The sequence below is a fragment of the Taudactylus pleione genome, unplaced genomic scaffold, assembly GCF_031769625.1.
Source record: "Taudactylus pleione unplaced genomic scaffold, aTauple2 ptg000259l, whole genome shotgun sequence".
NCBI classification, from domain to species: domain Eukaryota; kingdom Metazoa; phylum Chordata; class Amphibia; order Anura; family Myobatrachidae; genus Taudactylus; species Taudactylus pleione.
The window spans coordinates 3,948,405-3,971,066 of NW_028284661.1; the positions used below are offsets into that span (position 1 = coordinate 3,948,405).

General features: G+C 42.8%; 1 protein-coding gene and 1 long non-coding RNA gene across 3 annotated transcripts in view; one reads left to right on the forward strand and one right to left on the reverse strand.

Moving 5' to 3' along the window:
* Positions 1-22,662, reverse strand: part of CEP85L (centrosomal protein 85L) — a 309,647-nt gene that overhangs the window by 277,819 nt on the left and 9,166 nt on the right. The window lies entirely within an intron of this gene.
* The window catches only part of LOC148514763 (uncharacterized), a 42,228-nt gene that overhangs the window by 4,536 nt on the left and 15,030 nt on the right, over positions 1-22,662 (forward strand). Inside the window, exons 1-2 of one of the 2 annotated variants that reach the window (XR_015879464.1) lie at positions 18,987-19,073; positions 20,138-20,290. This is a non-coding gene — a long non-coding RNA (uncharacterized LOC148514763). Of the gene's footprint in view, positions 1-18,986; positions 19,074-20,137; positions 20,291-22,662 lie in introns of those variants that run through there. The other variant, XR_015879463.1, reaches the window with a different exon arrangement.

Below are 22,662 nucleotides of genomic sequence, written 5' to 3' on the forward strand. Positions count from 1 at the left end.
CCTTTATATATAGGGCTGTGACATCACAATACATGCAGGCAACAGCTAGAGATGGCTGTCGCTAGGATCAACTCTGGGCCCTGATGCCCTGCAGCAGCACTGAGAATAGAAAAGCCGGGGCTCAGGAGACGGCAGTGTAACTCTATACAGGGAGAGGGTTGGGGGCCAAGAGGCATGCACAAAGATGCTCTCTGTGTTGTATGGCTGTCAAGTTGACTGTTTGCTAGCATGTTTGTGTTGGGGCACATACAGTTTAAATTTGAATGAGGCCACTCTCAGAATTTTTTCCAAGGCCGCTTTAAGTTCCCAATCCGCTTCTGGCTGTGCCTGACTCTCAGGGCTGCTGCTGCCACTCACCCGTCACAGGGCTGCCCCGCCTCTTGTCCTCCGGCTCTTATTGGCTGCAAGCTGACTCCCAATCAACTCACAGCTGCTTCCGCCGTCTCTTACAGAAAGGTGCCGGCTTCTCTTCACTGCGGACCCACAGGAGGACTCACTATCTCAGCTGCCACTGCCGCTTTCTACTGACACCGCCTGGCAGCTCTGCCTGTGACACAGCCAGCTGCCTTCTCAGAAGCCCCACACTGACGCCACTATCGCGTACCTTCTGTGCGCTACTATTCTACAGCGCTGGGGAGTAGTGATGTGGCCACTGGAGGGGGGAACCGCATTCTAACTCCTTAGCACCAGCGCAGCTCTTATATCCTCAATTTAGCGTTGCGTGACTTACCCTCTCCTGCCAGCAGCACATGCTCCTGCCTTATCCAGCACTCATGCTGATTCTAGCATCTTCCACTTGTCCTCGTGCCCCGTGTCCTCACCCTGCAGCGCAAGTCTTATTATGTATGCTCTGCCTCTGCTGTGGCTTCTGCTTACCCCCTCACAATCTTCATATACTGTATACATTGCACAATATTACATGCCTGAAATAAATTATACTTCACTGAAAACATCCCTATATATATCCAACATTTAACACATACCAAATGTCCTTAATGTACAAATACATTGAGGTGCCAGACAGCTACTCCCAATATATTTGTGTTACCCTATATATTCTATATTATTACCAACTCTTCTTTTAGCCATAGGTTAATGTGGCTACACACACAAGGTGCATAGTTTGAGTGCAGCCAGAGCACCCAGTTATCAGGCAGGTTGAGGGTCTACGGCACAGCACTTTTAATAGCCGAGGAGTACAGGGAGAATCAGCCACAAGTAAGCATATCCTATTGGGGCTGCCCCTGCCCCCTTGCAATTGATGGAGGGCCCAGATCAAGTAGACCGCCACAAAATTAAAACACTTCAAGATGCCCTCTATGGCCAATCTGCCCCTGACTCTGACTTCCGCTGTAGCCCTGCAAGCCGCATCTAAAAACTGGCAACTCCTGCTGGCTGCACATAGCTTTGAAGCTCATAAGGAATGAGAGAGGGATTAGACGCCCCACCACACAAAAGAAAACTTCTTCATGGCCCATTTAGCCTAAACAAATACTGGGCACCATCAAGTAATTTAATATGGAACCAGCCCAGCCAGCCCTCACCTGTATGATAGTGGCCCTGCCCCACCATGGTAGAGGGCAGGGCTATGATTCGGTATGCCCCTCCCAGGGGGATATCCCCACCCCCCCCAAAGCAGTCCGACCCCATTTGCAAGTGTCCACTAGGGATGATTATTATCAAACCATGCATACAAATAGTTGATCGGTGCACCACAAAGATCCATGCAACCCTGCATATGTTCAAACATTTCCATATATTTCCATACACGCAATGTGGAAACATCTATAATTCTGCATCTGTCCCAATCTGTTTTTCCCTGCAATCCTGCTCAGCATTAAATATCAGAGAATATGCGGCCCATGATCTGACTACTCCCTTTTTGATGAGTTTTCCCACTACTTCCTATAACAGAGAAGAATGTGCAGTAAATTAAGTTATCCATCTGATCTATGATGACACAGAAGTTGCCAATCATCTAATGACTCTTAAGATGGCAAAAAGTCTTTTCCTCTTTCTGAAGGACAATTTTTAAAGTCCAAATGCACAGTTCTCTAATCCTAAGGGCTAAATTTACTAAAGTGAGAGTCTTTAAAAGTGAGTTTTAAAAGTGATGTTGCCCATAGCAACCAATCAGATTCTAGCTGTTATCTTCTAGATGGTGCTAGTTAAATGTTAAGTAGAATCTGATTGGTTGTTATGGGCAACATCACTTTTAAAACTCACTTCTAAAAACTCTCACTTTAGTATATTTACCCCTAAGAGTCATATAATATTTTAATGGGGGTTTTATATCAGGCTTCAGGGGCACCATGACTAAGACTGGAACCTTCAGAGTACTCAATTGAAAAAAGTGACAACCCTTTTGTCAACTGATTTGGTTTGGAGAAATGTTAGAATGATCGATATTGAATGGAACCAACCATTTACCTTATTTACTGTATCCATTGCACAGAATAACAAGCTTCTTCAAATGCGATGAATTGATTGCATTGAATTTGAATCTTTCTGCTCTTAGAGCTACTATAGTTGAGAGGTATTGGTCTCAAAGGAGCTTATGGTGGTGAGGCCTTTAAGCTGCCAGTATTATTGTATCATAGGTTCTATTGTCAGGAGCTCTGTGAACTCTGGCCCTGATTCAGAGGCGCTCGCTATTTGCGAGCGTTCGCTCTGAATCAGGGCGGGCTGTTTTTATTTTCACCGGGCCTCCAGGCTGCGCGCTAAGCTGTGATTATCGCGGCCAACGGGCTTGCGATGAGACCCTTGTGGGAGGGTCTCGTCCACCGCAAGCCCCAGTGAACTTCCTGCTCTAATAGAGCAGGAAGTTCACTACTGACATCACTGGTGATGTCAGTAGGGTCACCACACAAATGGTAGGCGTTCCTTCAGGAACGCCTCTGTTTGTCCAGCCACCCCCCCTGCACGCCTACAAAATGGGGCGAGCTGTCAATCACAATCGACAGCTGCCCCGTCTTGTAGTTAGCCCCACAGCGAGTGAAAATTCACTAGCTAAGGGGCTCGCGCGTACGCACTGCCCGGCTATGCGCTCGCGAGCAGTTCTGAATCAGGCCCTCTATCCATCTTCATGGGTAGTAGTGATGGTGAGATATTTGGGAGAGAAAAAGTGTATCAGACCTTGATCCATGTGGATGTATAAGTATATGGGTTGCACTATAAGGCATTCTGTAGGTTTTTCATAGGACACATGGATGATCTTAATAATCTCTCTAATAGCTTATGCGCATGGTTATATTTCTCTAGGAAGTTGTCACCATGAGAAACATTTATTGGGAGCGTAAATGTTAAGGAGAGTGTACTATGATGTTCAAATGAAAAGCAGCACTTTGGGTTCACCCTGCGATCCCTCCCTCACCCCCACCAAGTTAACACTTACTTACACGCACACTGCTGTAGTCATGAATCAGTGTCCAGATCCTTCTCTCTGTGACCCCAGTTAGTTGATCAGTTCTGTAAACTGAGATGCTGGCTGGGAGTTTCACAGCATCAGCTGACTGGGGTCATAGGAGCGGGACACAGCAGCTTGCAGGTAAGTGTTAGTTTATTATATTTGTTTCTAACTTTTTATTTTCTTCAGTAATCAGCCTGTGGTCTATTTAGACACACATGACTGATTACAGGTGCCAGGTCTGAGCTCTTCTGGTTGTCGGAGCACAGCTGGAGCAGTGGAAACAGGGGGAAGCCATAATGACATCCCCTGAAGATAGAGTTATTATCACAGGGCTCCCTCCGCTATTTTTTATTTACAATTTAGTTTTAATAAATTTGGGCAGATCGCATTTCCCATTACAAGGATGGCAAATGCAATCTGCTGACTAAAAAAAAATGTAAATTTAAGGGTTGGAGGAGAATTTTGTGAATTCTCTTAAAGTCCTTTCATACATTTAGGTGATACTAAAATAAGGTGAAAAGAGTGTGAAACACCTGTTTTCACATTATTTTATTATTTTAGTAAAAGTAATATTTATAAATATGCCCCTAAGGACTACAACCATCAACCATCAATGGGTTTCCGAGAGAAAAGTGACACCAGTATCCATTTGGTAAAGGAGGAATCATATTTTGTTTCTGTTTATGCCGCCTTCTTTCCAAGAGATCATATTAAAGTGTGTTGTGCATTGTCTGGATGCAGAGGTGGGTGGAGTAGATTGTGTGGTCTAACTACTACTTCTTTGGATAAATAGGCATATGCATATATAAGGTCAAGAAGTAAAGAACCTCATCAAAGTCTCCGAAGGGTCTCTCTTGTGGTCTTCAACATTACTGCTCATGCCAAGTAAATAATCCAGTAAGATGAAACAAACATCAATAAACATTAAAATATTTAGAAAATCCCTCAAATCCCTGTGGAATATATAAATTAATTCACTTACATAAAATATTGATACCATTCATATAAATACCACCATGCGTTTTTTTACACAACAAAGTGTACCAATGAAAGCAAATCACTAATTATAACTGTGTACATATTAACTCAATAGTAACCTTAATTAAACCTCTATAAAGGAACGTCTTGTTGGTGGTAAATTATCACTGAAGAAGTCTGTTTAGGATGAAATGTGTTGGATGTTTGTATTTTTGCCGTTCCCTGATTCATCATACATCTCTACACATTCATTTGACTCCTAAGAGTATCCATATCAGACAGTGAATGTGCAGTCTAATACTTGTGTTCCATAGCCAGGAAAAAAAAGGCTAATTTTAAATTTGATATGCGCCAATTTCTTTGCATATGGTACATAATTTCCTACAGCGAATGTGCAGCAGAAGTGCGTATGCCTACATCCATATATAGTTTTTGTGTATTATTGATTTTTATCTTCTCCCACCTGGAGAGGCAGAACAGGGACAGCAGTGGCCGACAAGAGCAGCATCAGTACAGGGCCTTTTCACGCAGCTGTGACACAATTAGACATGGATACATCTGCAGACATGCAATTTTTGAGGCATATCTCTTACGCTTCCTGAAATGAAAATATACAGTGATGACCATGCTGCTGACTTTGTAGCTGGTTCTTATGGGTGGATTGTGTACTTGCCCCTCCAACTGACTCCAACTGATGGCTATATTATATCAAATTGCTGCTCTCTATTCACATAACTTAATTCATATTTCATTTGAATGACTTCAGATGTTTAAATTCAATTTAATATCTATATTTTCGAATTACAGAAATTAATAGTATTAAGACAATATGAATGGTTCATAAACACATAAACACATAGCATAACATAAGGAATAAAGACTACTGAATATAAGCAAGATAGCACCAAGAAAGTTTTTAAGTGTAAGGAGTTTGCAAGAGGGAAGGGCATGGAGGAGGGTAAGGGGGTAGGTCTGACATGGTGAAGAGGCTCAACCCACCACACAGGAGAAGGGAGACACAAGATCCAGTGCTTATATTAGGGGAATAGGGTAAGGGAAGAGTGGGTGCTAATTATAAATATAGCCAATGGGACCCAGATCCTGCATATATTCTCTTCTGTTTTATGCAAATGATGAGTTAAGTATTCCAAATGAGATATACCAGATGAAAGATTACAGTGAAGAAGCATTGTGGGATAGTTTGTGTTTGTATTTTGTTATAATTAATTTTGAAAATGCAACAATAAAATGTATTAATTACTAAGAAGACAATATTTTTTTTGTGTATACGATACTTTATTACTAGAGATGTGCGCCAACCCCCATGTTTTGGTTTTGGTTCTAATTCGTAATCGGGTTTTGGCTTTACCAAAACCACCCTCACGTGTTTTGGTTTTGGATCTGTATTTTTTTTCAAAGATTGATTTAAAAAAAAAGCTAAAATTGCATAATTTGAGCCTGTTTTTGTTCCTACAGTATTATTAACCTCAATAACATTAAATTCCAGTAACTTCCAGTCCACCTCACAGCTCACAATATTGTTTTCATCCAGTTTAGGCCAAAAGATGGCACCGAGCTAGTTGGATTGCTAAGCTAAGCGACAGCAGTGGGTGGCACAAACATGTGACAGTTCCACTTCAAATATGGCACATCTAGTAAACAGAGTGACACTGCAGTGGCAGACAGGACGGCAGTTTAAGTTAAATTTTACAATGCTATAGAATGTTTCAATTAATCAAGAACTAGATCAGAGGCCCGAGGGCAGTACAGGGCAAGAAGTCAGTAGTGGAAGAGAGATTGATTGATTGAGTAATTGATAGATTGATTGATTGATTGATTAAACATTTTATTACTACATAAAAAAAGATGAAATCAGAGAGGTGGAAAATGCTATTAAAAGCAAGCACCCGATATGGATGAAAGTAGTGCACTAATTAATTGAGTGATTCTTGTATTAGTTATAATTGATTGATTAAGAGAATTAAATGTAAGGCCATAAAAACATACAATGTTAATAGCCAAGGATTCCTCACATGGTGAAAGAGAAGACAAGAACATTAATAGTTGCACTGCAGAGCAACAAACTCCAAATAATTCTATCTTATATTAACAAATATTAGGAAGCTGACCCCCCCCTTATTGGGTAACACACCCCAGTAGTACATTTATGAGGCGCACCAGAGAGTCTGAATATGATGGATAATACCATGTTTTTTTCTTCTAAATCTAGTATACAAGCAGAGATATTTTCTGCTTATCCTTGATCTACAAGCTTGCAAGCATTTCTGTTGACTGTAGTGAATAAACTATATAATATGCTCCATAATTTTTTTATCAAATGACAACCACTTCACACTGTCATATTATTAACGCGATGGCACGGCACCTACTGACCGTTATGCTGGGTACACACTATACAATGTGTACCCAGCCCCGACATCTGCAGCAACAAAACCCGACGAAGGGTGCTGGCATACACACTTGCAGATGCGGGCAGTGATGGAGCGACTGTGGGGGCCATGCTGCATTCGGCAGTATGGCCCTCGCTAACGACATCCCCCATCGGACCTGCATGTAGGGCCAATGGAGGATGTCACTGACGACCTGCGGTAGCGCTCATTGTCAGCGGCATAGTGCATACACACTTGACGATTTGAATGACTTGTCGTTCTGATGTGGAAATTGGCCAAATTGTTCAAAAAATCATCTAGTGTGTACGGGGCTTTTGAGTTCTTATTAAACACAGTATCATTGATTTTCATAAAAGTAAAACAATTAAAACAAAAAACTGGCCGCCAACTGCAATACAATGCGCAAATAATATAAGGCGGTGACTTGACCTACTGACCATTACTAACTGTTATATATCACAAACACAGTACCACAGCCTGACATTTTTTTTAACAAAAAATATTTAAAAAAAAATTCACAAAAAAAACATGCCCACAAACTGCACAGATCGTACAAGCTGATGGCCCTTGACTACTGACCATTACTGACTGTTATATATCTCAGACACAGTATCACAGCCTGAAGTTTTTATCACAAAAAAATATAATTTTTTGTTTTAACAGAAAAAATGTGCCCACCGACTGCGACACACTGCTCAGATAGTATAAGGCAGTGGCTCTTGACTTACTGACAGATACTGCCTGTTAAATAACACAGAAACGCTATCACGGCCTGAAGTTTTTATCACAAAAAACAAAAACATTTATTTTTGAAACCACACACAAGTAATATTATTAATATTAAATGATGTTCCTGCACTATAAAAAAAGCAAACAATTTGCTGACTGCCTATCCAAAAAACTATCTCAGCCGCCTGTATTATCTAGGGGACTGTCATTGATGTGGGTGGCACTGCCCATCAAAGACAGTGTCACTAAATCTGTCCTGACTCTCACTTATGGTGCATACACACGGGTTGATTTTCAGGACAATATAAACGATAACGATATCGTTTATCGTTCCATTGTTTATATCGTCATGTTTATGGGTCCCTTCAATGACCAAACGATGGTCAATGCGCGGGCACAGATGCATGCAGGCCAACCTGGTCGATATCGACCAGGTTAGCCTGTTTACTATAGGGACCCGCGATCGTTGATCGTGGGGTCGTTATAGTAGTGGGTGTTTGAGGCACGTGCTGTATGTCCGATATCGAACACCCAGCACATGCAGGACGATCGGATAACGATTTGATGTGTACCCTCCATTACTGTCACTAGACGATGGGCTGTATGAGCGATATTGGTGAAAGATATTGGTGAAAGATATTGGGTGTACACTGAACGATATCGTTAACGATATAGTTTAGTGATATCATCCTGCCACATCCTTGAACATGCAGTTTCTGATGATATCGTCAGATTTGCCTGCATGTTTGCACGACAGCAAACATCGTTAACGACCCGCGGGAGTGCGCATTGTTGGTCGTTTGGTGCATACACACTGGACGATATGAACGATATATCGTTGAACGATATCGTTATCGTTCATATCATTCACTTTTATCGTCTAGTGTGTATGCCCCATAACTGTCAGTAACTGTCACTACACTAGCTAACTAAACTACACTCCATCCCCTCTGGAAGTCCTGGGACAAATAATGCCGAATCAACGCGGGAGGGACTTATATAGGATCCTAAACACGCAAAATCCGACGAAGATGATGTTGCGCCTCATTTTGGAATTAGAAAATGGCCTGAGCATTGACTCGGATCTCCTCGGTTAAGGTAAGTTTTCAGGAAGCCAAACCCGCTCATCTCTATTTATTACATTATTATATTATGTACAAATAGCATAATGTGACTTTAGCATTTATTACTGACACTTTCTAGCCACACCTCTGTTCTCTCTCTGCTATGATATTGTGTGATGTAAGTATACATACAGTATACTTGTTATACCTGACGTATTACTGTCCAATTCAACACTTAAATGTAAATATGCTTTGACAATTGTACTTGTGTTTAAAATGGAATGAAGAACATTGGTCTGAGATTATGACAAATCTTTTTACTGTTTTTTTTTTTGCCAAAATCTAGGAACATTTTAAAACATGAATTTGCCACTCCTAGTTTGGGCTCCATATATCCCCTAAATTGCACTCCTAGGGGTAAATTTACTAAAGTGAGAGTTTTTAGAAGTGAGTTTGAGAAGTGATGTTGCCCATAGAGACCAATCAGATTCTACTTAACATTTAACTAGCACTTTCTAGAAGATAATAGCTAGAATCTGATTGATTGCTATGGGCAACATCACTTTTAAAACTCACTTCTAAAAACTCTCACTTTAGTAAATTTACCCCCTACTCTCTATGGTTGGGATGTAACAAAGATATTTTGTGGTAAAACAACAGAAAAATGGTAGTTCTCTGAGGTTATATCTTATATCGCATCTGTACAACCCTATACATAAGAACAGGGACTCCGTGGCACAGCAGTCCCATAGGATTCTAAGCTCCTGTGATGTGCATGCATGCATCAATCTCCGGTTAGTGAAACCTTGTAGAGCTTGTATCTGATAGCTAACCCATTCATTGGATGTCGAATGGATATTATAGCCTATTGGCTACAATTCCACAAAGAGGCCAGAAGAGGGCCCAGAGGCATACTTGCCTAACCTCATAGAAGTCGCGGGAGGCTACCGATTTTTTGGGTAACCCCCCCGCACCCCCAGAAGGGTAGGCACTTCTCCCGCATTCTGCCCACTTCCTAGTGAAGTGGGCAGAATGGGGAGAATATTTCTGACGGCTCCGTGCATGGGAGGCGGGGCCTAATTATGCAATTCCTTGAGAATCGCATAATTTAGCCCCACCCCTGTTTTAAATATCCAGCGTTCATGATTAATTCCCGCTAGGGGGCAGGGCTTAATGACGCAGCCCGGCCGGCCCCGCCCCCAACTTTGCCCACCTGCTTCTCCTCCCCTGGCTTCTCTCGGGGAGGAGAATTTATAAATCGGCAAGCATGCCCAAAGGATCCCTCTCTGATTGTGGCCACAAGAGCATGCCCAGGTCGATTGCTGTGCATGCACAGTACATCACCCGAGTCATAAACCCACAAGTGATGACATTCTGGGACAGCTGTGTATCACGTAGCTCTCTCAGGAAGTAGATGATCAAGAATACCGGCATATGTTCCCACAGGTAAGTAGTTGAAGGTGCCCGTTAATGATCGCATTATAAATGCGATCATTAGTATATCCTCGTCCTCGTCACCAGAGCCGGCCCTAGCCAATTTGGTGGCCTAGGCAAAATTTTGACTGGTGCCCACTGGAGTTCAGGAGAGAACTCCAGCCTCCAGCTACCGCGGTGCTGCAGGGAAGGAGCCGGATACCTGCTGGTAATAACATCTCAGCGGGCGTCCGGCTTGGAGCCTCCCTTGGGCCCGGGCTGGAGGACACTGGCGCAGGGTGCAGCGGCGCACCTGGTGCACGTGCACCTCCAGCCCCCCCCTAGTTGCGGCCCTGACTACAGTACAGTAACTGCTGATAATTTGCAGACAATGAATGCACCAGGCTTATTGAAAATATAATATATGTGTTGTTATTATAATCATTACAATTTTACAAAGGAATATATGTGCCATTGGCATGCTGTGAGTACATATCGGCAGCTGTACTCATACAACAGGACTGTATTCTTATAATGTTATTCTCTACTATTTATCAAACTAACAAGTGTGGAAATAAGAATTATTCCAAAATGTTTCAGTCATACTGCTCCAAAATACATGAAACGGCCTCAAATCCACTTTTTTAGTATTTTGTATAAAGAATCCTATATGATTATAATTTCATGTAAACATTACTCTATATAATATAATACACGCTCCTCCATTCAGATATTGCATATTTTTTTTACAAATATTCTGTAAAGAGTCTTTACTAAAGACAAATGACTCAAGGATTGCCCTTGTCGCCACTGATTTACCATCTACTGAAAAAGTAATTATCAAGCTATTGGGCCACTGATTTAATGGAACTTATCCATGCTTAAGATTTGCCCTGCGTGCAGGTGTTATTAAATCAGATCCTTTCCTCAATCCTTATTCAGGGTAGAGTCTTACCTGCGCTGTGGGCAGCAGCCTGCCTTATTCACAATGGCTAGCTGTGGCTAGGAGGATGGAGGCGGAGGCGAAGCCGTGAGTCACAGCTCTGTTCCGCAAAGACCCTTGGGAGGTGTGGCAACGGCAGGGCACACACAGTATGCCCTCCCGCGGCCAACTTAGCTCCTCCTGTAGACTGTCAGAATGAGCTTCTGTGCAACAGCTCATTCTGACTAAGGGCCGGGCGGAATGCGCCGGATCCCAGTCACATGACCGGCCTGGCCATTCGCTGCGCTGCCCGATCGGAGAGCTCCGATCGCAGCAGCGCGCTGGGGGAAAGAGTGGGTAGCTGCGCCAGCGGGCTCTGGGTAGGTGGGACTGGGAGCAGTGGCTAGCGGCAGCTGCGGGGGAGGAGGACAGACAGGCAGATGCAGCCGCAGAGCTCAGCCCTGGAATGCCCCTAGCATGCTGAGTTGCCCCTAGGCATTTGCTTATAATGCCTATGCCTAGGGCCGGCTCTGCTCGTCACATAGAAGCTGATGTTGACTAAGTACAACACCAGTTTGCACAGCATAAACTGCATGATTTAGTTCTACACATGCTCTGAATAGTAGCTGCCTTCATACAGTATGCCCCAATACAGATATGTGATTCACACATATCTGATTGCACCTGTATGGGCAGAAGTACACAAACTTTGTATTTGCGCAATTGCAAGCAGATGCAGACTGAACCTGAGAAGCCATAATACTTGGTGGTCAGGGGCAGGTGCAAACAGAGAGTGATGATGTTGGTCGCACAGCTCGTGATGTAGTGTGAATAGGTAACCCGGACCGATGCGACCCGAGTCCTATTCACCGCATAGGAAGACCGGCGCTTGGAGATGAGATCATCTTCAAGAGACGGCTCATCACGTGATGCAGATGACATCATCGACCCAGCATTAGTACCGGGTCGGGCCGCCAGTCTGAAAGGTGTCTCAGCAGGGTCGCACCCGGGATGGACGTGTGAACATAATCCCAAGTGCGACCCAGCTTTCATATGTAAAAGTGGTATTAGAGAGGTACTTGTAGATATAATGCCTAACATTGATTGTGTTTTTTTGCAAAACAGAGCACGTTACTGTTGCTGACTGACGCGCATCTTAAGATAGTTGCCACTTTTAATATGGTTGCAATTCAATTGTGGCTTTTTTAATGACGGCATATTACCACTGCGATTTTGGCAGCAATTACGGTCACCTCTGCACCCCCCTCCCCCCGCCAATGAGTACTTAGGCAACATATTAGTTATTTAATTAGCTTAGTTTTGCCAATAATTACATGCCATTTTTGGAATGATGTGGGACGGGTTGGGTATGGGATTCTGGCATTCGGCATCCCGACTAGGTTAGCATCCCGTCGGCTCAAGGGAAGTATATCTAACCTAACCCTACCCTAAGCCTCCCTGCCCGGTGCCTAATCCTAACTCTCCCTCTATTGCCTAACCATAACCCTCCCCCAATCCCGCTACTTACCTTCGGGATTCCAGTGGTCGGGATGCTGGCACTGGTATTTTGATAAGTGTTGGGATTCCGGCGTCGGCATTGTGACCGCAGGAATCTCTGCTGTCTGGATATTAATCGTATCACTGTGGGCAGGGGTGGATTGGGGGGCCTATTCATCAACACTAAAATAAATTTTTTAAGGCCATTTTCCTTAATTAACGTTATTTTAGTATTCATGAAGATACTTAGCACATGAGATATCACTGATATCTCCTTGCTAAGCCCCCCTGCGATAATTTCTACACTCCCCATACATTAGTATGGGGATGTGGAAATTATGGTATTCATCAAATTCCGAAAATTATGTATTTTCGGAATTTGATTGAGTTACTATCCGCCACTGTGAGGTGGCGAATAGCAGGTAAGACTTACCTGTGTCAGCGTGTGCAGGTCCCCCGGCATTTTCCTCCGTTGCTCTGGTCCCTCCTCTGGCTCCGGAGGTTGGTCTGACAAGTGTTCTCCCAGCAGAACACAATAAGGTTTAGAAGAAAAAAAAACTTTTCTTTTTTTCTAAACTACTGTGGTCAGCTGGGAGAACACATGACAGAACAGCCACCGGAGCCGGAGGCGCTGCAGTGGGCAGGTAAGTGCGGGGACGGGGGGGGGAGGGGGTTGGGGGGGACACAAAATGACCGCAGCTGTAGGTAGTGCTGCGCATGCGCTGGTTTTATGAATGTACCAGCAAATGCGCAGCACTGATTACAGCTGCGGTAAGTTAGAGTAGATAGAGAAAACTATCTATTTCCTGAAAAGCTGTCATCGCAAAAATGACAGCTTTTTGAAATAGATAGCTATGGAGAGAAGGAATGATGAATTCCTCTCGTAATTAGGTAGAACTCCATGCGAGTTCTAAACCTAATTACCTCCAGAGAAAGTTTAGGTATAATGAATAGGCCCCTGGGAACTTAAAATGGCCCTGGAAAAAATTCTGAGAGTGGCTTCATTCAAATTTAAACTGTATGTGCCCCAACACAAACATGCTAGCAAACAGTCAACTTGACAGCCATACAACACAGAGAGCATCTTTGTGCCTGCCTCTTGGCCCCCAAATCTCTCCCTGTATAGAGTTACACTGCCGTCTCCTGAGCCCCGGCTTTTCTATTCTCAGTGCTGCTGCAGGGCATCTGGACCCAGAGCTGATCCAAGCTAGAGCCATCTCTAGCTGCTGCCTGCATGTATTGTGATGTCACAGCCCTATATATATAAAGGATGCCCAGCTACTGGCAGCCATTTTGTGGCTACAGCCATCTCTAGCTGCTGCCTGTATGTATTGTGATGTCACAGTGCAGGTCACAGCCCTATATAAAGGATGTCCAGCTACTGGCAGCCATTTTGTGGCTACAGCCATCTCTAGCTGCTGCCTGTATGTATTGTGATGTCACAGTGCAGGTGACAGCACAATATAAAGGATACCCAGCTACTGGCAGCCATTATGTGGTGACATTTTGTCCTACATTGCTACTCTCTGAGTAGTTCCTGCTATATTTAGGCAACTTTGGATAACGACTACTGATATGATCTTTGGATTATATCATCGAATAAGGTCCTGGACAGCAACATCTTAAAAAAAAGAATCTGAATAACATCTTCAGGTAAGGACTTTATAACAAATTTTGGCCTTACCCCTTACCCCTTTACCCCTTCAGGCGCATCCCTCCATTTTATCTGCAGTTTTTAATTTAGAAACAATGGATAAATCTAATTATTCATCTAATATGATGCTGCATGACTTAAGCCTGGTACACACTTGTCCTATCCTCTGAGGATTCAGCTCCAGACTACTGTTGACAGAATCTTACTGGAGAGCTGGACGCAGATTCAACAACCAGTATATGCCTACATACCTGTCCAATTTATGGCAGATCTCAGACAGTAGATGCAAAGAATGGGGCTGCTATGGGGCCCAGGCCGCCTCTGAGTGTTGCTGTCACTGACCAAGCCATCTCTGTCTCCATCTTTCCTCACTAACTGATTTTTTAGTGAATCATAGTCTATTTATATACCATGTTATATCATAACTAATTAGGATAAAGGAGACTATATATTTTTTACAAATATATATTTTTTCATTTATAATGCTTACTATATACTAATCACCTTTCATTTAATCCTGCATGTCAGCTAAGTAGGCAGATACTAGATAATTTACAATCAAATGGATAAACTGCAAAATAATTTGCAGGGGGGCCTTTGGAAATTTTACTATGGGGCCCCCATCCCCATGGGTCTTGCTACGCCCCTGATCCCAGTGATCATCTTACAGTACAGAGAGCATCTCAGTCACTGCCACAAGTTTAGAGCTTTGTTACCACCATAAAGTACAGAGATCATTCCAGGGACTGCCAGACATTACACTGAGCATCCTAGTGACAATACAGCACAAACAGCATCCTAGTTACCACCATACAGCAAAGATTTTGTATCCCATGATCACCATACAGCACTGACAGCATCCCAGTGACTGCCATAATGTACAGACAGCATTGCATTGAATGTCATACAGTACATTGAGCATCAAGGTGATGCCATACAGTACATCATAATGTACATAGCACCCCAGACTAGTAGATTGATCACTTCTGGATGACGAGCTCATGGAACAGCACTCTGGCTATAGCCCGTCCCCAACAAACTGTGTGGAGACCAGCATGGGAGATCACCATACAGTGTCTGTGCACTCGGACCCTTGTTGCCCAATTTCTGTTACATGTTGGACAAAACAAATTACATACATCTACCAGTGAAGCCTATGACCAATCCGCCATGCTGTTTAGGTGCTCATAGTTATTCTAGTCTACATCAGTAGTTTAAGTAATTGTTTCCCATAGATTAGTAAAATTAACCAGTATATTGGTTTACGTTATTATATAAGGTATGTTTTCTCATAACTTGCCACTAGTTAAAGTTAGTATTCTGCAGACTAGAGTACGAGAATGCCAAATTAAGTATCCGTGAGTTAGTTTAATCACAATTGTATTTTGATTGCTGACAATCTACATAGTGTGTGTTTCTGTTAGTTTGATAAAGGGATCTTCATATGTATACTGTATGTTTTGATGATTATGTAATATTTCCCTCACCCCATTTATGAGAGAGGAGGAGTCAATTAAATGTTTAGGAGGGGATATCTGGTGGCTGGGACCCACTCTGTTAATCCCCAGAGGTGAATCATACTTACCTACTCTCTCGGGAGGCTCACAAAATTTCGGGAGCCCTCTGCCCCCCCGGAAGAGTATCCACATTTCCCAAAAAAGCAGCCCCCAGGTGCATGCACACCCCAGAATTCCACAGAGGCACTCACCCAGTGGCTGGAAATGCTTGGTGTAAACTGTTGGCTAACTCATGCCCAGTCATGAATAGAGAAGATGGTCTCTAGGGGTCTGCAGGCAGGGGAGGGGAAGAGACGGATGACATCTACTGCAGCGACTGGGAGGGGCAGCAGCAGCCGCCAATCCCATCATCCACAGAGTAGATCCACAGGCAGACTGTGTGTGTGTGTCTCTCTGACCCTGGCTTTGAGATGCTGCCTGTGCTGCTCACCTCACATCCCTACTTTCCAGCACCTGACGCTGTCAGCGGAGAGCCAAGGGAGTAGTGGATCAGGAAGGGGTGGGCTGATCTGCGAAGCACAGTCATTGGTGGCTGGTCCCTGGGGAGGGGTCAACCACCATGAACAAATCATGTTGGCTCCAGCCATTAATATGCCAGGGCCGACTCCCGTTGGGTGGGTCAAGTCACATATTTAAAAAAACAAAAAACAGAAAAATAAATTTTAATTCAGTGGCCCCATAACAGTCTGGTCCACCAGGAAAACTCCCTGTAGGGTCTATGGCCAATCCGCCAATGCCTGTGGGACAGGTATAAGGAGGTGCTGTATGGATGGGACCAGTATTTTTAACTTTGCATGTGGGATTTACAGATATTTTTTTTAACATGTTTTAAAAGCTACTTAAAATTACACAAAATAAATTTACATGCATTTGTATACACCCCAAATTAATCTAGAGCATTTATTTGCTTGAACATTTTTGTTGTCTATAATTTTGTCACTTTAATTAATGCAAAAATCAGCCATATGAAACATTTTAATAGCCCCAAATATTTTTCTTATTACCCACTAATTGACATCTGTACTATTATCCAATATTATTTTTCACTTATTTGGGGTAGAGGGTGATTTAACCAATTTTGCCCACATTAAGGGCTCTATTTATTAACATTATTTTTACTAAAATAAAGTGAAAAAGGCTGTTTTCACACCCTTTTCACATTATTTTAGTATCAACTAAAATTACTACAGGGAAATTAAAGTAGAATTTGTAAAATTCTACTCCAAGCCCTAATTATCACTTATTTTTAGTAAGCAGATCGCATTTCTCATAATTGTAATGAGAAATGTGCTCTGGCCAAAGTTACTAAAAATAAAATTTGAAAAAATACTGGGGAAAGCCCTGTGATAATAACGCCACCTGGAGGTGGTGTTATCCAGGGTCTCCCCCGGTTATCGGACTCCTGCTCCGCTCTAATGGGCAGAGCAGAGCCCGGAGCCAGCCCCGGTGATCAGCTGTGTGGTCTAAACAGACCACACGCTGATCTCTGCTAAAAGAAAATATAAAAAACTTAGTCCAGGGACCGGTGATCGGGGCTCCGGGTGATGTCCTCCCTCCGGTCAGCTGGTCTCCCAGCCTGCACTGGGGCCCGGTCGTCACCTGACTGAGTCCAAGTGCAGTATGGGATGTCAGCTGACCGGAGCCACAGAGGACATCATCGGAGCACCGATGACTGCAAGTAAGTGCAATTAAGGGAAGGGGGGTCGCAGGGTGGGGCTTAGTGACAGGGGGCGTGATAAGGCTTGGAGGGGATTCACAGGGACAGAGCTTTATCACAAGCTCTGTCCCTGCAAGGGATTTGTAGTAAATCCCTGTGATATTGCCTGAATTCGCAATGCGAATCGGTCGGTAATATCACACTACCATCTGCATTCAAAATGCGGATTGTAGTAAATAGAGCCCATAGAGAGGTAAAGCACATCAGTATGTCCCCCGGGTCAAATACATTACGTATTGCTGAAATACCTTTGTTTCTCCATGTCATAAATAGATGATTGTCCAATCCAGGCGGAGATTGTGGGTTACCCCATAAAGGTACATGTAATAAGTCCGTAGGAGAACAAAGCTTGTTCAAGTAATCGGTTAGTATACATGTCTCTATTCCAGAACCAATCTAGGATATACAGTAGTTGAAAAAAAACTGCTTTAGAAAAAATCCTCAAGTAGGCATCCCCAGACCAAATCTCTTAGATAAAAAAAGTTTTGTAAGAGCAATTTTAGGCTTTTTCCTCTGCCATAAAAATGTGATAAATCATTTATTGGAATTGGAAAGAGCAATGGGTAGCATTTGGATTGTATATGAAATTTAAGAAAAAAATTGCACTCTTTAATAAAGCCACTCCCAGCAAAGAGAGAGGTAAATTAGCCCATATAGCCAATAGCCGGGAATTTAAAAAAAATTGGAGGAAAATTTTATTTATAAAGGTCACCCAGAATAGAAGGAATGTAAACCCCTAAACATTTGAGTGGATGAGGAGAGACTTTAAAAAATTGGGTCACAATGGGATTGATATTGGAAATGCAGTGATCAGACAGAGGCATCACTCCCGATTTTTCAAAATTGACCCTATAACCAAAGGCTAGTGCAAATAAAAGAGCGGAGAGAGTCTCCATTACCAAACACTACCAACAGCTTTTCCAGGCTAACTTCCCAAAACTGTTAGTACAATTTCAGAAGGACCTTAAAAACTGGGGAGCGTGTCATATTTAATGGATAGGCCATGGTAAAATTAACTTATTGCCAAGGTTATTATATTTATTTCAGACATTGCATATTCGGATAGCGCCCTATGTTTTTAAACATCTACAACACATTACAGCGCAATTGATTTGGTCCAAAAAGGGACCAAGGGTGGTGTAGAGACACATCTCTGATAGTGGCCTGGGGGTCCTGAATTTTAAATCTTATTATTTTGCTGCAATGCGAATTCAGTCGGTAATATCACACTACAAACTGCATTAGAAATGCGGATTGTAGTAAATAGAGCCCTAAACATGGCCAAAATTACAACACAAGTGCCTTTTCCAAGTTAATTGATTAAGAATCAGGAACACACATAGACGTAATCAGAATTACTTCGCAAATAATTGTACAGTGGATAATTGAATATGCCCCATAGTGTTTAAATAGCAATAATATACACATAACATGTATGGTAACCACTTCATTATATCTGGATATTTTACAAATGCCAGAGGTGACTTAGTAGCTTTATTAGTGTGTACTTATATTAGATGCTGCTCTGTTCCAGGAAAGTGTTAGTAGGCAGGGTAAAATTAGCACACTACTCCTTCTGGCAGGAATGTGAATGTTTACAGACCCTGTTGCCAGATTTTATTTACCGTCCCTTGTCATGATCACCTGACTGTCACCCTGTGAGTATGTTTCTGAGAAGCAACACAACTGTGTACCTGTCATGGAGCAAGAGGATTGCAGAGCCTGCTCCTAGCTGTGCTTCCTCACATATAGATATAATTAAGTAAGTGAAACTACAGTAATCTGGCTTGATTGGGAGCATTTATTTCATTTTGACAGTTGAAGATACCAACGATTGTCTTAAAGGATATGAATCCATTTGTGAGTATTTATCCAGTCACTCAGAACATTAGAGAAACTATCCTAAAACACAGTGGGGCCTATTCATCATCAGAGACTGTATGGCCCCTGATGATTAAGTAATGATCTTGCTGCGAGGGATACTTAAGTATCCAACTCGCTGCGGAGGAAACCTTGCACCGGAGCAATTCATCATTGCTCCGATGCGGGGATAGCTGCTCTGAAAAGCAGCTGTCCCCTCAGTTAGTATAGCAGCTACAGTAGTAGCTGTGGTACTTACCTCCTCCCCATTGGCGTGGCTACGCATGCGTGACCACGCATGTGCACAGCCGCCGGGGAGGTAGTAAGAAGGCAGTGGAGGGATCCCTCTTTGCATCCCCGGAACTCCTTCCCATAGGAAGGAGCGAGGATTCGAGAGCAGCTTGTTCTCGCAAGCGAACTCTGAAAACTTTCAGTTTTTGGAGTTTGCTGAATATCAGGTGCTCCATTTGGGAACCCTGATGATGAATGGCCCAATAAATAAAATATGCGGAAACTAGCATTTCTGCATGCTTACCGGGCCATTTATCGATGATGAATAGACCCCAGTGTCAGGTTTCTATCATTCTGCATACAGAGAGCACTGGTAATCCACCTGCCAGGTGCTTCTATGTGGTCAGAGTGGAGGAAGAATCAATAGAACACGAAAATGACAAAATACCTGTACTTCCCAGGGGTAGGATTATGGGAGGCAATGGAGGCGCCTGCCGCTGGGCGTCAGCCCTGAAGGGGCACCTCCTCCATTACCCACAATATAGTCACCCCACTTAGGGCTGTAAATATGTACCCGGAGTGTACTGTCATGGCTGCCCAATACATGGCCCCTCTTCCCGGCACCTGAGAAGGCACCATAACCATATACTAGTGGAGGGCTCCATGTCAGACCATCAGATGCTGCCTCTGTCTATCTATAGCTTGTCTCTGCTCATTGATGTTTCTGCTCCTCAGCCACTTTTCATGCCAGTGTGACTCTGACACCCCTCCCACTCCTTCCTGGTGGCAGCTCTAGCCACAGACCTGTGTGACGGACCTGAGCATAAGCGTGGCTGCAGATCTTCCAGGAGCTGGATGTCAACAAGGATGCACTAGATGTAGTTGCAGGTAAGAGGGCATGGGAGGCGGGGGAATGAGGCACCAGTGGCCGAGTCTGGGGGCAGATCTTTGGTGGAGCAACTTCCCAGCATGTGAAGCAGTCGGCAGTAGACTGGGCATTTTGTGATTTGTAGTTCCACCACAGTAGCAGTTTTACAGTATCTTGACTCAAACAGTCCTCAAAGTCCCCACAACAGGTGGTTTTCCCCTCTATCAGGGGTACCAGGAGGGATACCCACTCCATATCAGGTGACTTTCGCCTCCATCAGGAGGACTCTGAGCCTCATGCTATTTGCACTATACAGGTCACTATCTTATCTGTGACTAATGCATAGCTGCATACACCAAAAAACTGTATTTTTGGTGGATATCCTGCAAATTTAGTTTAGTAAATAGGCCTAATAGAAACAAATTCACATATTCTATATTAGTGATTTTGTGCAGATAGATAGACAGATAGATAGATAGATAGATAGATAGATAGATAGATAGATAGATAGATAGATAGATAGATAGATAGATATGCACCATATTTATTTTCCCCTTTTTTTAGGGGGGCGGGAACCAAACTATAACTCTCCTCTGGGCGTCTTGGATGAAAGTACGCCACTGGTACTTCCCCTATAACCAGAGCATGGGAAATATTTGTGTACTTTTAACAGAGTTAAAATGAAGAGTTAAATATACTTGGTGTAAAGTAGTACACAGGGGAGTCACATACGATCATTATTTCTACTGTAGTAATAACGCTATGCTTTGTAGCATATTAGCTGGGTAATGACACATTTAGGCCATAAGCAAGTTAGCTCACCTGACAACAACATATGTCTTATTTCCATGTATGTCTGGGGTATCCTGTCCATCATTTTCCATGGTAACTAACTTCTGAAACACAAAGTCATATGACTGCAACATCTGCCTGATTTCCATGTTTGTTCCTTGCCTGCTCACATGGTCCTGCTGTTGTGAATATATCACACGTTATCTAACATGTCAGTATAGTAGGGTTACATATGCTTCTGGTGATATTTGTCACTCCCTTTCTAAGTGATTCCCTCTCAAAGTGATGTGAATTCAAAGATCAAAAAAACAGTACGTACAACATATGAGAACAATCTCAGATACATAAAGATTACAGAATCCCAGTAACAAGTTCTCCCACCATTCCCTGTAGATTGTAAGAATGGGTACAGGGATGGAAGATCTACAGTGTCTAGAATAGACAGTCAATAAGTCGACACCAGATGGTCAATATGCAAATGGTCACAATGGACAAATGGTCGACGTTATAAGGTCCACATGGACTAGGGTCAAAAGGTTGGCATGGTCAAATGGTCGATACACAAATGGTCGACATAGAAAAGGTCAACACCTGTTTTTTCCTGATTTTAGGGTTAGGATATGGGTTAGGTTTAGGGTTAGGCACTTGGCACAGGGTTAGGGTTAGGCTGCAGAAGGACATCGTTAGGGTTAGGCACTAGGGTTCAAATAAAAAAAAGGTGTTGACCTTTTCTGTGTCGACCATTTGATCATATAGACCATTTGAACCCATCGGCTTTAGTCCATGTCTATCATTGAACAGTAAACTTTTGGACCCTGTCAACCTATTGACTGTCTATCAGAAATATAGTAGATCTTTCATTCCACACCTGTGAGATTGTGAGCAAGGCCCTCTTACATCTTTGACTAATTGTTAAAACCCAGTTTTGTTTTATTACCATTATTTTTTCCAATTGTAACGTGCTGAGAATTTAAATCATAATAATCATGAAAAATTTTATTATTAATAATAATAATAATAATAATAATAGTGTATTCAGTTAAAGAATGCAAATGGAGAAACCAAAGGAACCTACAACTAAGCATTATAGTGGACAAGGAAATGGATATAGCAGGAACAGTCATGCTAACAGTAAATAGTACATTTAAAATTAGAAGTGAAAGGAACATAAAGGTGAAACTGCCAACTGCATAAGTTTTTATATTTTGAAATATACACCCTGATGCTCAGTGGGCAGTTCCTTGTATGTATGCCAGTCACAGACACTGCCTTCATTCATCACCATTTCTTACTACTTTCTAATGCATTCCTTACTCTAACCTTCGCCAGTTCTGCTGTTTCTTTGGTGGTGATGAACTCTATTAAAGACAGAATAAACTGCTAAATGCTAACCAAACATCACAAAGTAACTCTAGTAAAACAAACAACATTACTGACAGTTTACAGACAGCCACAGTAACCACAGAATTAATAGAAGCCAACCTTACAGATGCTCATCACAGGGACAGCAAAAATAATATCTACAGACTAATGCTGGGTACACACTAGGAAAACAGATTGGTCAGCAGACCGTTCTCTGCTGTCCGAGCAGTCGATTGGT